A 13166-nucleotide genomic window follows, 5' to 3' on the forward strand; every position below is an offset into this window, starting at 1 on the left:
TGCATATTCATATAGTCTGGATTACCCAAGAACACATACAAGGCAAATATATTGTTTATTTGCTTGTGGTTGTGAGAAATTAGGGAAATGTGGAGATCCACATCCAGCCTCTGTTAAGAAAGTGATAAAAACCTTTCATCTCCTTTTTTTAAAAGTAGATTTATATTGTTTTCCTTACATATTTTTTTCCAACAAATTATAATAACACCATACATTCCCTTTGACTCTGCCGAGTCGCGACTCCCCTCCCTCCCTCCCCACAATTGGTATATTTAACCCCTTTCTATCGCACACATCATTCTCATAATAGTACTATTATACATTGGAGGTATTATGTCAGTCCTGCTAGTGTCTTAACCTCTTTACAATTCTTCTTTAAATATTCAATAAATTTACTCCAGTTATTTTGGTATCTTTGATCTTCCTGCTCCCGGATCCTCCCTGACAGTTTGGCAAGTTCTGCATATTCTGTCAACTTCACCTGCCACTCCTGGATAGTTGGTATGTCTTGTACTTTCCATCTTTGGGCCAGAAGGGTCCTCGCGGCAGCTGTAGCATACATGAACAGATTTTGGTCTCCCATTTTAATTTCTGTTCCTATTAAGCCTAATAGACACGCTTCCGGTCTTTTGGGGGAAGTGTATCTAAATATTTTTTGAGTTCATTATAAATTAATTCCCTTTTTTTTTTTTAACCTTATTGCAGGTCCACCACATATGGAAATAGCCCCCATCTGCCTTTTTACATTTCCAACATTTTCTTTCTTTTTTCCTGTACATTTTAGCTAATTTTACTGGCGTCAAATGCCATCTATACATCATTTTTAGTAAGTTTTCCTTTAAAGCCATGCATCCTGTAAATCTCAAACCCTCCTTCCAATTTCAATTTTTTATCTTCGAACCCATTTCTCTTTTTATCTTCCCTTAATAAGCGCGGGTGGCGCTGTGGGTAAAACCTCAGCGCCTAGGACTTGCCGATCGAAAGGTCGGCGGTTCGAATCCCCGCGGCGGGGTGCGCTCCCGTCGTTCAGTCCCAGCGCCTGCCAACCTAGCAGTTTGAAAGCACCCCGGGTGCAAGTAGATAAATAGGGACCGCTTACCAGCGGGAAGGTAAACGGCGTTCCATGTGCTGCGCTGGCTCGCCAGATGCAGCTTGTCACACTGGCCACGTGACCCGGAAGTGTCTCCGGACAGCGCTGGCTCCCAGCCTATAGAGTGAGATGAGCGCACAACCCTAGAGTCTGGCAAGACTGGCCCGTACGGGCAGGGGTACCTTTACCCTTTTTTTTAATAAGTCACTAATCTGGTGGTATTGCAGCCACCCTATTAACATCTTTTCAATTTGGTCATGTGGTTTGAGCTTTATCCCTTGGTCTGTTTTCCTAATAATATCCTCATATGTTACTCTTTCCCCTTCCATGTTTACTTTTTTTGTTGTCAGCACCTCAACTGGTGATATCCACCATGGTGTCTTTTTTCCCAGGAGGTTTTTATTCCGATCCCATACTTCATATAAGGATTTCCTAACCACATGGTTCAGGAAACCTTTATGTACCTTTACTTTGTTATACCATAGGTACGAATGCCAACCGTATCTATTGTCGTGGCCCTCTAAATCTAATAGGTCAGTGTTTTCTAAAGTCAGCCAATCTTTTAACCATACCAAGCACGAAGCTTCATAGTATAAAGTCAAATCTGGTAAATCATAACCTCCTCTCTCTTTCTTATCTACTAGCATCTTCATTTTTATCCTTGGCTTATTCCCCTGCCAGACAAATTTTGCTAAATTTTTTTGCCAGTCCTTAAATTGTCTTGTCCCTTTTACCACTGGTATTGCTTGAAATAGAAATAGCAATCTAGGTAGTATATTCATTTTTATCACAGAGATTCTGCCTAATAGTGAATTCCCTTTCATACATCCATATATCCATCTTTCTTAATTTCTTTCCATACAGCCTCATAGTTGTCCTTGTACAGGTTTATATTTTTTGTTGTCATCCAAAATCCTAAATATTTCATTTTTTTAACTATCGCAATCCCTGAGTCTACATACTTGTAATTCTTCCATCTCTTCTTTCTTCAATTTTTTTGCTAGCATTTTCGTCTTGTTTTTGTTAAGTTTAAATCCTGATACCTTCCCAAACTCTTCCATTCTTTTTATTGCCTCTTTTACACTTTGTCTTGGTTCTTCCAGCGTTAAGACTAAATCATCTGCGAAAGCTCTTAATTTAAATTCTTTTCGTCCCACCTTAATGCCTCTGACCTCTGATGATTCTCTTAGCTTCTTATTCAAGACCTCTAGGACTGTAATAAATAACAAGGGAGACAAAGGACATCCCTGTCTAGTACCTTTGGTTATCTCGAAGTTATCTGATATATTGTTATTAATTATTAACTTTGCTTTTTGGTCCGAGTAGATCGTGTCAATACCTCTCAAAAAAAATTCTCCAATTCCTAATACTTTTAAGTTTTCTTTCATAAAATGCCAAGATACATTATCAAACGCTTTTTCCGCGTCTATAAACATTAGTACTGCCTGTTTCTCATTTCTGACTTCAAGATATTCAATTATATTTATCAGATTTCTTACATTGTCCCTTAGTTGCCTCCCCGGCAAAAAGCCTGTTTGGTCTTTATGTATAACCTTGTTTAACACCATTTTTGGTCTATTCGCTAGTATATCCGCAAATAGTTTATAGTCGTTATTCAATAATGAAATTGGTCTGAAATTTTTTACATCTAATATATCCACTTCTTTCTTCGGGATCAGTGTAATATAGGCTTCTTTCCAGGTGTTTGGCATCCTTCCTTCTCTTAAGACTTTATTCATTACTTCACTTAAAACAGGTGTCAGATATTGCAATAGTGAAAAACCTTTCATCTCTCATAAGAACATGTATCTCGTTTTCCCTGGTACTTTAGTTTTTTTCTGATTACGGTATTATAGAAACAGGCATCACTCTTTTCATGTCTCCCCTCAAAACCAACATTTCCCCCCCCCCTTCTTTCCTTTTTACTGTTGCTGGATGTAAGGTTTCTTCCCCCTCCACACATGCCTCTTCTGCTTTCCTTTTGGCTTAGTAACAGTAGATTTCATTCCCAATGTATTTACTTTGGATGTTTCAGATTTGGGCAAGAGTGGAATGAATTGCAAATGATTTCCTCTGCATCTTGCATTCATGACTACAACAGAAAATGATGGTATTTATTCCCAGTCTCTTGCCCAGATGTCAAACCCCAGCAGCTAAAAGCAGAACCTGAGACAGATGCTATATTGATCCTCCAGAATCTTGCATGCTCCCTGTCTTTATGCAATGCATCAGTAATTAAATGCAATCTATTAGTAATTAACAGCATCTTCCATCTCTCAGTGTGGTGTGTGCACACATGTATTTTCATTTAAAGAGGATGTAAATGGCTGTGCCACTGATTAGCCATTCTACATCCTCACTTGCTGTCTTTTCTATATCCAATGACAGGTGTGCATTCATTAATTCAGTTATATCTTAATTTCTGTTTCCAGTGACATTACCAGTGACTACTTTGCTCAGCCTAAGCAAACATTTAAGATTTTAGCCTTTTTCACACCTGAGCAAGTTATACCATTTTAACCTTGACTCACCAGAAATCAGCTTCAAAAGTTTTAAAAAAGGAAAACACTGAAAAGCCTTCATCTTATCTTCTTTTCCAGGCTTGTGTGGAAGATCTCTCCTTGCTCTAAACCCAGGACAAAATAGCACATCAGTCCCCCTATTGCTGTCATTCCCAGTAATGAAGAACCCCCCTTCTCATGCTATGCTCGGGGACATGTTAACCGCAGCAACACAGTTCTTTCCTGCATTATTGCAACCCCTTAAATAAAAGTCTCCACTGCGGGGAGAGCATGATATGCAAACTTTTGGCGTGATATGCTAGTTGTCTACATGCAGGGATCTGTGTACATGTCTGTGAGCATTCAGAATGACACCCCACCTACAGTTTCAGTCTCCTGCCCAGATGGCAACCATCCAACAGGTAGAGCTAGGAACTCAACAAGATGCTGTAATGCAAATTGATTCACCGGAATCTGGAACTGCCTTCTGTATATTACATGAGTCTGTAGAATTTCTTGGCTACATCACTCCTACCCAGGCTGTGACCACTTCATCTTGTAATGAGTAAGGACATGCTAACACACTGAAGCAATTTAAAGCCCCCTGCCCTGCCCTTGGTGCTTCTGTCTACCTGCACCTTCCTCCAAATCAAGAAGCATCAGATGTAGCCAAAGCCTCCAAAACAAAAAACACAATCTGTTCCCTAGCTTTGTTTATCGAAAGCATTTTATAATCTGCCTTACAAAGCAGTGTATAACTGGGGGAAATCCATCTGAGCAAGATGTGTATACAGTTGAAAACGGAAGACTCCAGAATAGTAAGGAAGCATCAAGTCTCAGGAATCTTTGACAGAAATAACATTGTTTAAGAAAGGCAAATTAGAATATATGAAGGGACTTTCCAGGTTCTGTATGAAAGGGAATTCCATAACCATGGAGCCACCACTGAGAAGGCCCTATCACTTGTGGTTTCCAACCCAAGTATCCATTCTTGTGGGTGCAGGAGGAGGGCCTCTGTAAGCTGATTTGAACAAACAGCCAGATTTTTCTTCTTCATGGCTTCCATCTCCCTTTATAGGTTGTGGCAGCCTAGCAGTCCACCAGTCACTCTCTGAATCCTCAATGCTGCAACTCCCTCCAACTCCAGACCACTTTCTCCTCTTTCAGACTCCAATGCAGGCCTGGGGAACCCTTTTCAGCCTTCTGGACAACCTTTTGAATATATGCTTTATCTTTGCTTCTAATGCACACTCACTCCTGCCTCCCCATCAAGGCAAGCAAGAGGCATCATCACCAGAGGTCAAGGATGCCTTCCAGCCAGCCAGAAATATTCCAGGAGTGGCAGCCCAGGTACCAGTGAGAGGTGAGGCCTGGGGAGGGCTTCTGGTATGGGGAGAGTCCTGAGGGTCAGATAGAGAAGTTTGGAGGTCTGCATTTGGCCCTCAAGTCTCTACCCCAGCCTACTCTGTCCAGGAGGGAAGCCTATCAGGTCTATGCATATTCCACATGGTCATTTCTCCCACAATGCCTCTTTTCAAGCCCACTAAAAGCACATGCAGTGGGAGGCCAGTCTCCAGGCCTATCAAAATTTACATTATGCATTACACTTCAGATTGTTTTTTCCAGTCAAATACACGCTACCAACTGTCAGTTGCTTCTGGCATGCTCAGATATTTCCTGACCTTTAATGTCAAGAATTTAGCACCCTACTATAATTCTTATGAATATTTTCCAGATATGTTTTACAATCTATGCTTTGATACTCTCTGGAGTAAAAGGCAGTATAGAAGTATTTTTTAAAAATAAAATAAAAAGTTTAGTGCGACATTTTTACCTCTTAAAGTCTTTTGGTGGAAGAGAGGGCTGAGAAATCATCGTTGAGAAATCCTGAACAGACAAATTTACCTTTGTAAGGGACAGGCTGCAGCTCAGGAGTGGAACATGTGCTTTGCATGCAGACAATTCCAGGTTCAATCCTGGATGTTTCTAGGTAGGACCGCAAATGTATTCTGTCTGAAAACTACTGCTAAATAATCTAGACGCTGTTGAGCCAGATAGGCTGGAGACTGGCAAATGTTGTCCTAATCTTCTATATTAAAAAGTGGGTTTAGGTAAGAAAGTTTGAGAAAACCACAGAATCAGTCTGACTGGGAAAGGTACTAGAATTGATATGGAGTGCACAAGTTGCTTATTTCCTCCTCCCTCACAAACAATTTTCCTTTTGTGTCCTTTTAGATTGTAAGTCTGAGGGCAGGAACTCTATTCTGTCTGTTGGTCTGTAAGCTACTCTGGGAGTCTTTTTGGGACTGAAGATCAAGGTAATTTTTTCAAGTACTGTAAATAACTATGCAGTGATTAGTCAGGGCCAGCGTGGACTGTCAAAAACAAACCCTGCCAAACTAACTTTATAGATTTTTTAAAAATTAGGTTACTAGCGTAGTCAATAGTGGGAATGCTGTGGACATACTTTATTTGGATTTCAGCAAAGCATGAGGTAAAGTCCCCCATGATATTTTGATCAGCAGCATACTTAAACAACAGGCAAAGTTTTATCAATGACTTAGATTAAAGGATAGAGGGAACACTTATCACTTTGGAAATGACACAAAACCAGGAGGTATTGCTAACATCTCAGGAGACAGGAATAAAAATTAATAAAATGATATTCAGCAGAATGAAAATGCAAAGTTATCTATTTAGGCACATGAACCAGATGTATAAGATGGGGGAGATCTGATATGGCAGTAACACCTGTGAAAATGAGTTTGGGACTGTAGTCAGCCACAAGCTGAACATGAAGTTAGAAGTGTGAAGTGGCTAGAGAGAATGCGAATGAAATTCATGGCCCCATTAACAGAATCATCGTTTCCAAGTCATGAGAAGGCCTACTCCCACATCATTCAGGACTATTCTGAATACATCCAGTGGACTGTGCCCAGTTTCTGGACTTGCATTTTGAGGATGTAGATGGATTAGAGCAGGTTCAGAGGAAGGCCATGAAGACGGCCATTGGTATAGAAAATAAATCCTGAGGAAAGGTTGATGGAGAAGAGATGACTGAGGGGGAGACATGACAGCACTACTCCAGAATCTGAAGGGCTGCTATATAGAGGCAGGCAAAGGTTTTTTTCCTAGAATCATAGAGTTGGAAAAAACCCCAAGGGTCCTCTCGCCCTGCAGTGCAGGAACCTCAACCCATTTAAGGTCCCTATCCAATCTGAAACCATACCAGACACGGCTTAGCTTTGCAAATGTGCTAGCAGTTTTATTGCTGCCTCAGGATGGGAAGGACTAAATTAAATGGGATTAAGTTATACGATGATATACTATTTTAGCAAAACATCAGGTGAAACCTTTGGACAGTAAGAGCAGTTTGATAATGGAATCCGTTACCCAGGGATGTGGAAGACTCCCTCAGTGGAGGTCAAGCCACCAACACTTGGGTGGCTTTAAAAGAGAATGAGACAAATTCATGAAGGATAAGACTATGGATGGCTTACTAGCCTTATGTCTTTCTTCCACCTCCAATGATGCCTTGGAATGCCAGTTGCTGGGAAACACCCACCGGGAGAAGGCGAAGACTGTTGTGCGCAGGTCCCGCTTTGAGGCTTGCCATTAGGCACTGGCTTGGCCACAAGATGCCGGACTAGTTGTGTCTTTGGCCTGAGCCCCAGACTCTAACATTACTTAGTAGGAGCTGGCCAACCATCTGCTGGGGAAGCTCTAGGTTTGGATGTTCTGCCCTCAGCAGGAGGTTTGGCTGTGTGGTTTACGTGCCCGCCCACCCAACCAGTATGCCTCAAGTTACAGGCATGGGTGTATGTCCATAGCAATTCTTTATTATATTAGCCTTCTTTCTAAGTTCTGAATCTCATCTATGTCATTTCTCTGCCCAGTTTCCAGAGTCCAGAAATCACAAGTCTGCTCATTCTTGTCCAAACAAGACTTGAAGAGAGGTGACAGATTATGCTTATTTCTTCTGAAGTCGGCATTCTGTAGACTTGAGGGGAAGCCCAGTCTATCCATTCCAATGAATATGTGAATTAAAACCCACAACTCGGGCCTGCATGTTGGTGCAGAAGTGTCCGTGCCACAGCTGGGCCTCTTCCCCGAGCGCCAAGCGCGGGTCTCCGCCTTCCCTTGTGGAAGAGTTTTGCGCGCGCGCCCGGGGCCCCCCGAGGCCTCACAGGGGAGCCCCAAATCCTCTGGGGCCCCAACCCCTCCTGCCAGCCGGGCTGTACCTGCGGGGCTTCCCCGTCCCCCAAGGCAGCGCCCTGCCTGCTGGGCTGGAGGGAACTGGAGCAGCGCCGCCGCCGCCGCCGCCGCCTGGCGCTGCTGCCCCGGGACAAGCAAGCGCGCGCGCGCCCTCCGCCCGACCCGTCCAGGCGGGAAACTGCAACTCCCAGCATGCCCGGCGCCTGGCGCAGCGCGGGCAGCCAATGAGGCGCCGCTTTCTTCCGGCGCTGCCTCTGAGGGAGCTTTGTGCTGCGCGAGAAGAAAGGCGGCGGCGGCGGCGAAGGCGGCGGGCAGGGCCGAGGCCGGGGCCTGAGAGCGAGCGAGCGAGAGCGGAGCGCCAGCGCCCCCTCTCTTCCCCGGACTCCTCGCCCGCAGCCCCCGAGGAGGCTCCTGCGCCGCCCGCGACGGAGGAGAAGGAGGAGGAGGCGGCAGCAGAGGCGGCGGCGGGAGCGCCGCGTCAATTGAGGCCGGGGATCGAGCGCGGCCTACGGCGGGGCCTGGCCCGCCCCCTTTGCCGAGCCCGGCCCGGCGAGGCCCTTTCCGCCGCGCTTCCTCCGTTACGCGTCCCGGCGGCGATCGGTCCGATACGGCGGGGAAGTTAGAATGGAACAGACTGACGGTGAGGCGCCACGGAGGGGGGGCAGGGGGCGGAGACGTCGCCTTGCGAACGAGCCTCCCCAAGTTGCTAGTCCTCAACATTCCTCCGTGTCCAATATTTACCTTTTGGAGAGCCCGAGGGCCCTCCATTTTTCCTTCCGTTTTTCATCTACAGGACCCTTGATGAAAACGTGAGCTGAAGGGTGTTAGGCTTCTCATGATAGAACGGTAGAGTGGGAAGGGGCGCGAGGGTCATCTAGTCCAACCCGCTGCAATGCAGGAATCTCTTGCCCGATGCGGGGCTCAAACCCAGCGCAGGAAGCAAAAGCTTTCCCTTCCCAGTTCCCAAGAAGCAAACCTTACTTGGCACAGACAAGCACAAGTGGGCATTTTCCAAAGTAGCCCTCAGTACAGTGGTACCTCGGGTTACATACGCTTCAGGTTACATACATTTCAGGTTACAGACTCCACTAAACCAGAAGTCGTACCTCAGGTTAATAACTTTGCTTCAGGATGAGAACAGAAATCTCGTGGCAGCGGGAGGCCCCATTAGCTAAAGTGGTGCTTCAGGTTAAGAACAGTTTCAGGTTAAGAACGGACCTCCAGAACAAATTAAGTTCTTAACCCGAGGTACCACTGTAATGTGGTGTGTATTAGGATCAGTGGGTTCAAATCCTCATTCAGCTGTTAAACTCACTTTGTGACCTTAGGCTATTCAATATTTCTCAGCCTAACACTATGTGTGCTGCCCTGAATTCTTTGGAGAAAGGGCAATATAAAATCATGACAAATAACCTGTAGCTATTATTATATCAGAATTTGATCTGAGAGACAGTGGGTTGCTGAAGACCACATAATGAGTTCATGGCAAAGTGAGATTTAAAATACTGTATGTAAGTTTCCAAATTTGGACCTAATAGTCCCTTAGCTCTTGGAGTGAGCCCCGTTGAGCTTAGTGGGCCTCTTGAGGAGATATGTATACAGTAGTAGTGAATTGGTTAATATACCACCAGTTGAGGGAGAGCTCTAAAGAGTCAGGGGGTCATTAGATGTGGAAGTAAGGACTTTTCATAGTGGCTTTGGCTCTGAGTACCATAGTATTTGTGTGTTTGTTAGACATTTAGCAGTAGCAGCACCAAGAACTTGTAGTGAAAGTACACCAACAACGTATCATCAAATCATCAAACACTTTATTAAAATACATAAACACTATTCCACAGCAGCTTAATCCCTGACAGTACAGTGGTACCTCGGTTTATGAACTTAATCCGTTCCAGAAGGCCGTTCTTAAACCGAAACTGTTCTTAAACTGAGGTGCACTTTCCCTAATGAGGTTCCGTTCTTAGACTGAGGTAAAGTTCGCAAACCAGGACACTACTTCCAGTTTTGCGGAGTTCGTAAACTGAATCGTTTGTAAACAGGGCTGTTCTTAAACCGAGGTGCCACTGTATGTGGTAGATAGTGCAGAGGGGAGGTGTGGGCAACATATATATTCTGGGGGAATGGGGGTTTGGGGAGACCTAGGAATGTGAGGATGTATGGGTGGTATAGGACTCTGAAACAGATGGAGTGGAAGTGGGATGATGACTGGAGGCTAGATCTCACATAGAGCAATGGGATTGTGAGGATGCCAGAATTGGGATGAAGGCTGGAGGCGGGTTGAGGCATTATGATTAGGTTCCAGACAAAAATGTTCCTGTTCAATCAGTCCTTTGACTGATTAACATCTTACAGTACAGTGGTACCTCAGGTTAAGTACTTAATTCATTCCGGAGGTCTGTACTTAACCTGAAACTGTTCTTAACCTGAAGCACCACTTTAGCTAATGGGGCCTCCTGCTGCTGCCGCGCAATTTCTGTTCTCATCCTGAAGCAAAGTTCTTAAACCGAGGTAATATTTCTGGGTTAGCCGAGTCTGTAACCTGAAACGTATGTAACCTGAAACGTATGTAACCTGAAGCGTATGTAACCCGAGGTACCACTGTATATGCCTTTTAAATTTGTTTGTGGGAGGTGGGGTTATAGTTGTTTTTATCATGTATTTTGTGCTTCATCTGAGATCTGCAGATGAAGGGAGGTGTACAAATTTAATAAATAAAATAAAATGGGATTGATGATTTGGTGATAAATAATAAAGTCAGCTGGTATGCAAGGAGGTTATAGTCCTATAACCTCAACTATAGTCCTATAGTTGTTGTTGTTGATGTTGTCAACATGACAATGTAAACACAGTTGCTGAGGCATTTTAGGTGGTTTGGAGTGTTAGACTCTTCAAGACTGTTGGCTTAAAGGATATGAGAAACAATGTAGGAAAATACATTATGAAATAATTTATAGACAAAGTGTTGTTATGGGTTGTGTGTTGTGACCAGTACAATAATAGAATAACTGTGCTGGAGTCTGGCGAGATGGCCTTAATGTAGTGTCATATATAAGTGTGAGAACATGGACTGTGGATGTGGAATTGGTTATGTCGCTTGCCATGGGGTTGCTGTTTTGCATGACATTCTAACTAGAAAGCCATAAATAGTCATGGGGTAGTGTTGGAGTTGGCCTTGGAGTTGGAGAAGTCTAATCTGGGACTGTTAATAACACAACCTTTTGTGTATGTATATACAGTGCCTGCCTACATGTATAAATTTGCATGAATGCGCTATTAAGGCTTGAACCTAGAGTTCTAGAAAGTGATCTCTTGTTGCTAAAGGGAGAGGCACCCTCTTTGTTTTTCAAAGAAGGATTGAGGAATAATTGAGGATAGATCAGATAATAGTTTAATGTGATGGAGGAGGGCCATTTGGATTTAAAGGGGCAGAGGCAGCCATGTTTGCTGCCATATACTGCAGTGTAAATCTCTTTAGACCCCCTACTCCCCAAAAGAAACAAGGCTTGTTTTGGGTTAACAAATGATCTTTAAGATCCTTCTCCTTGTTCCTTATTCTCTATCTTAGAATCATACCATTCTGAAATTTATCATAAGCAGGCTGAGAAAGGAACATCTTCCCTCCTTCTCATTCCTTTCTGCAGCCAGTACTGCTAGGGGACTGTGGTGCAGAAATTAACCCTTTTCAATACAAATCTGCAGCGGGATTATACAGACATTTTTCTCTCCATTTTCATGAAGAATTAAATAGGTAGAGTCTCTGTTGTAAATGGCACAAGGCTGAACCGTCTTCAGCAATTTCTTTAAGTAAACAAGGAAATGACATTGCCAAGGCTGTTGACAAAAGGCACACTTGTTTGTGAACAGCAAGATGAAACTTACTTACTGATTGTGTTTTAAATATTATACACGAAGGGATTTCCTCCTACATTTTTCTTAATGCTTTTTCTTGACTCTATTCCTGTACAGATAGCTAAGTGTTCCTTTATTTTAACTGCCATTGAACTGTGCAGATGCTGTTGTTTGTATTTCATGTACAGCAGACAACAGAGATGTGAGACAAATTGCTGTTCAGGTATCTGATTAGTGGGAAGCAGGTATATTTGTGTGATGCTTTGATAATTTTTTTTGAATTGATAGCATCCGAGGGTTTTTTCTGCAGTGGAGAGAGGCTCCATATTCTGATTGTATCTCTAATGTTTGTAGTTTGTTCATTTTGTTTTTCTTTGTTGATTTGACAGAAGTATAAATGTGAATGTCTTGTCAATCAGCCACAATCTTTGCATGTTTGGATAAATCCTGTGTCAGTTTGTTTTAAAATCAAAGTATCATATTTTGATATGCTTGCTTCATTTTTACACATCTGTTTACAGGTTTCTCATTGTTCCTGTTTTTGCCCTTAAAAACCCTAATACTCTGGGGGCAAGATATAATTTATTACTATGATTGGCTGCAATGCTGCAGTTATATGCAGAATAACAATATTTCATTAACATTTTCATAACTGCACCATGTTCTGTGTAACACTAGGCAATGTCTGCAACTCTAGTGCTGTTCTTTCTTGTTACTATTTTCTCTAAGCAAGTCTTAGTAAAAGATGATCAGTGGATGACACCAGGTGCTATTGAATCGGTTAAAGTAGTGATGTTTGGCTCCAGTAGAGAGGACAAGTATGTTGGCAAAGGGGAAGTTTGTAACAAAATGCTTTCTAGGAATAATTATTTTTCACTTTAAATTGATTACTTTTTTACTTCAGCGCTATGTGTATGTAAAGTTGGAAATGACTCATAACATTTTGTATGATGGCTAGGTTGATGAACTGCTTTGCTCTTCATAAAACTGTTTAGACTATGCTTTCTATAATATAAATATACAAAACATCCAGAGTGTTGGCAATTTATGTGGGAATGAGAAACCCCAGACCCATGAGATGATGCCTTTGTTGGACCAGCTAGGCTTTAAAATACTCGAACTGAGCTTATTTTGAAAACCTAATTGATCTAGTGAAAATAGCATCCTGTGTTTCTTGTTACGTGAAGAAGGTAAAATTTTTATTTTATTTTGCAAATGGAAGATTTTGGATACTTGAAAGACTATGTAAAGGTAAAGGTACCCCTGCCCGTACGGGCCAGTCTTGCCAGACTCTGGGGTTGTGCGCCCATCTCACTCAAGAGGCCGGGGGCCAGCGCTGTCCAGAGACACTTCTGGGTCACGTGGCCAGCGTGACATCGCTGCTCTGGCGAGCCAGAGCCGCACACGGAAACGCCGTTTACCTTCCCGCTAGAAAGCGGTCCCTGTTTATCTACTTGCACCCGGGGGTGCTTTCGAACTGCTAGGTTGGCAGGCGCTGGGACCGAGCAACG

General features: G+C 43.2%; 1 protein-coding gene and 1 long non-coding RNA gene across 13 annotated transcripts in view; one reads left to right on the top strand and one right to left on the bottom strand.

Moving 5' to 3' along the window:
- Window positions 1–272: 272 nt before the first annotated feature.
- Window positions 273–7946, bottom strand: LOC144325668 (uncharacterized). Its single transcript, XR_013390881.1, has 3 exons — window positions 7833–7946; window positions 3622–3716; window positions 273–549 (listed from the first exon to the last, which is right to left on the bottom strand). It is a non-coding gene; the product is annotated as an uncharacterized LOC144325668 (long non-coding RNA).
- Window positions 7947–8076: 130 nt separating this feature from the next.
- The window catches only part of NSD3 (nuclear receptor binding SET domain protein 3), an 84812-nt gene continuing 79722 nt past the window's right edge, over window positions 8077–13166 (top strand). For 6 of the 12 annotated variants that reach the window (XR_003703906.2, XR_003703907.2, XR_003703908.2 and 3 more), the window contains exon 1: window positions 8084–8446. The gene's annotated coding sequence lies outside the window, so the exon portion shown is untranslated. Of the gene's footprint in view, window positions 8447–13166 lie in introns of all 12 variants that reach the window. The other 6 variants (XM_028708202.2, XM_028708204.2, XM_077919580.1 and 3 more) reach the window with 4 other exon arrangements.

The sequence above is a fragment of the Podarcis muralis genome, chromosome 15 (genome assembly GCF_964188315.1).
Source record: "Podarcis muralis chromosome 15, rPodMur119.hap1.1, whole genome shotgun sequence".
In the NCBI taxonomy this organism is placed as follows: domain Eukaryota; kingdom Metazoa; phylum Chordata; class Lepidosauria; order Squamata; family Lacertidae; genus Podarcis; species Podarcis muralis.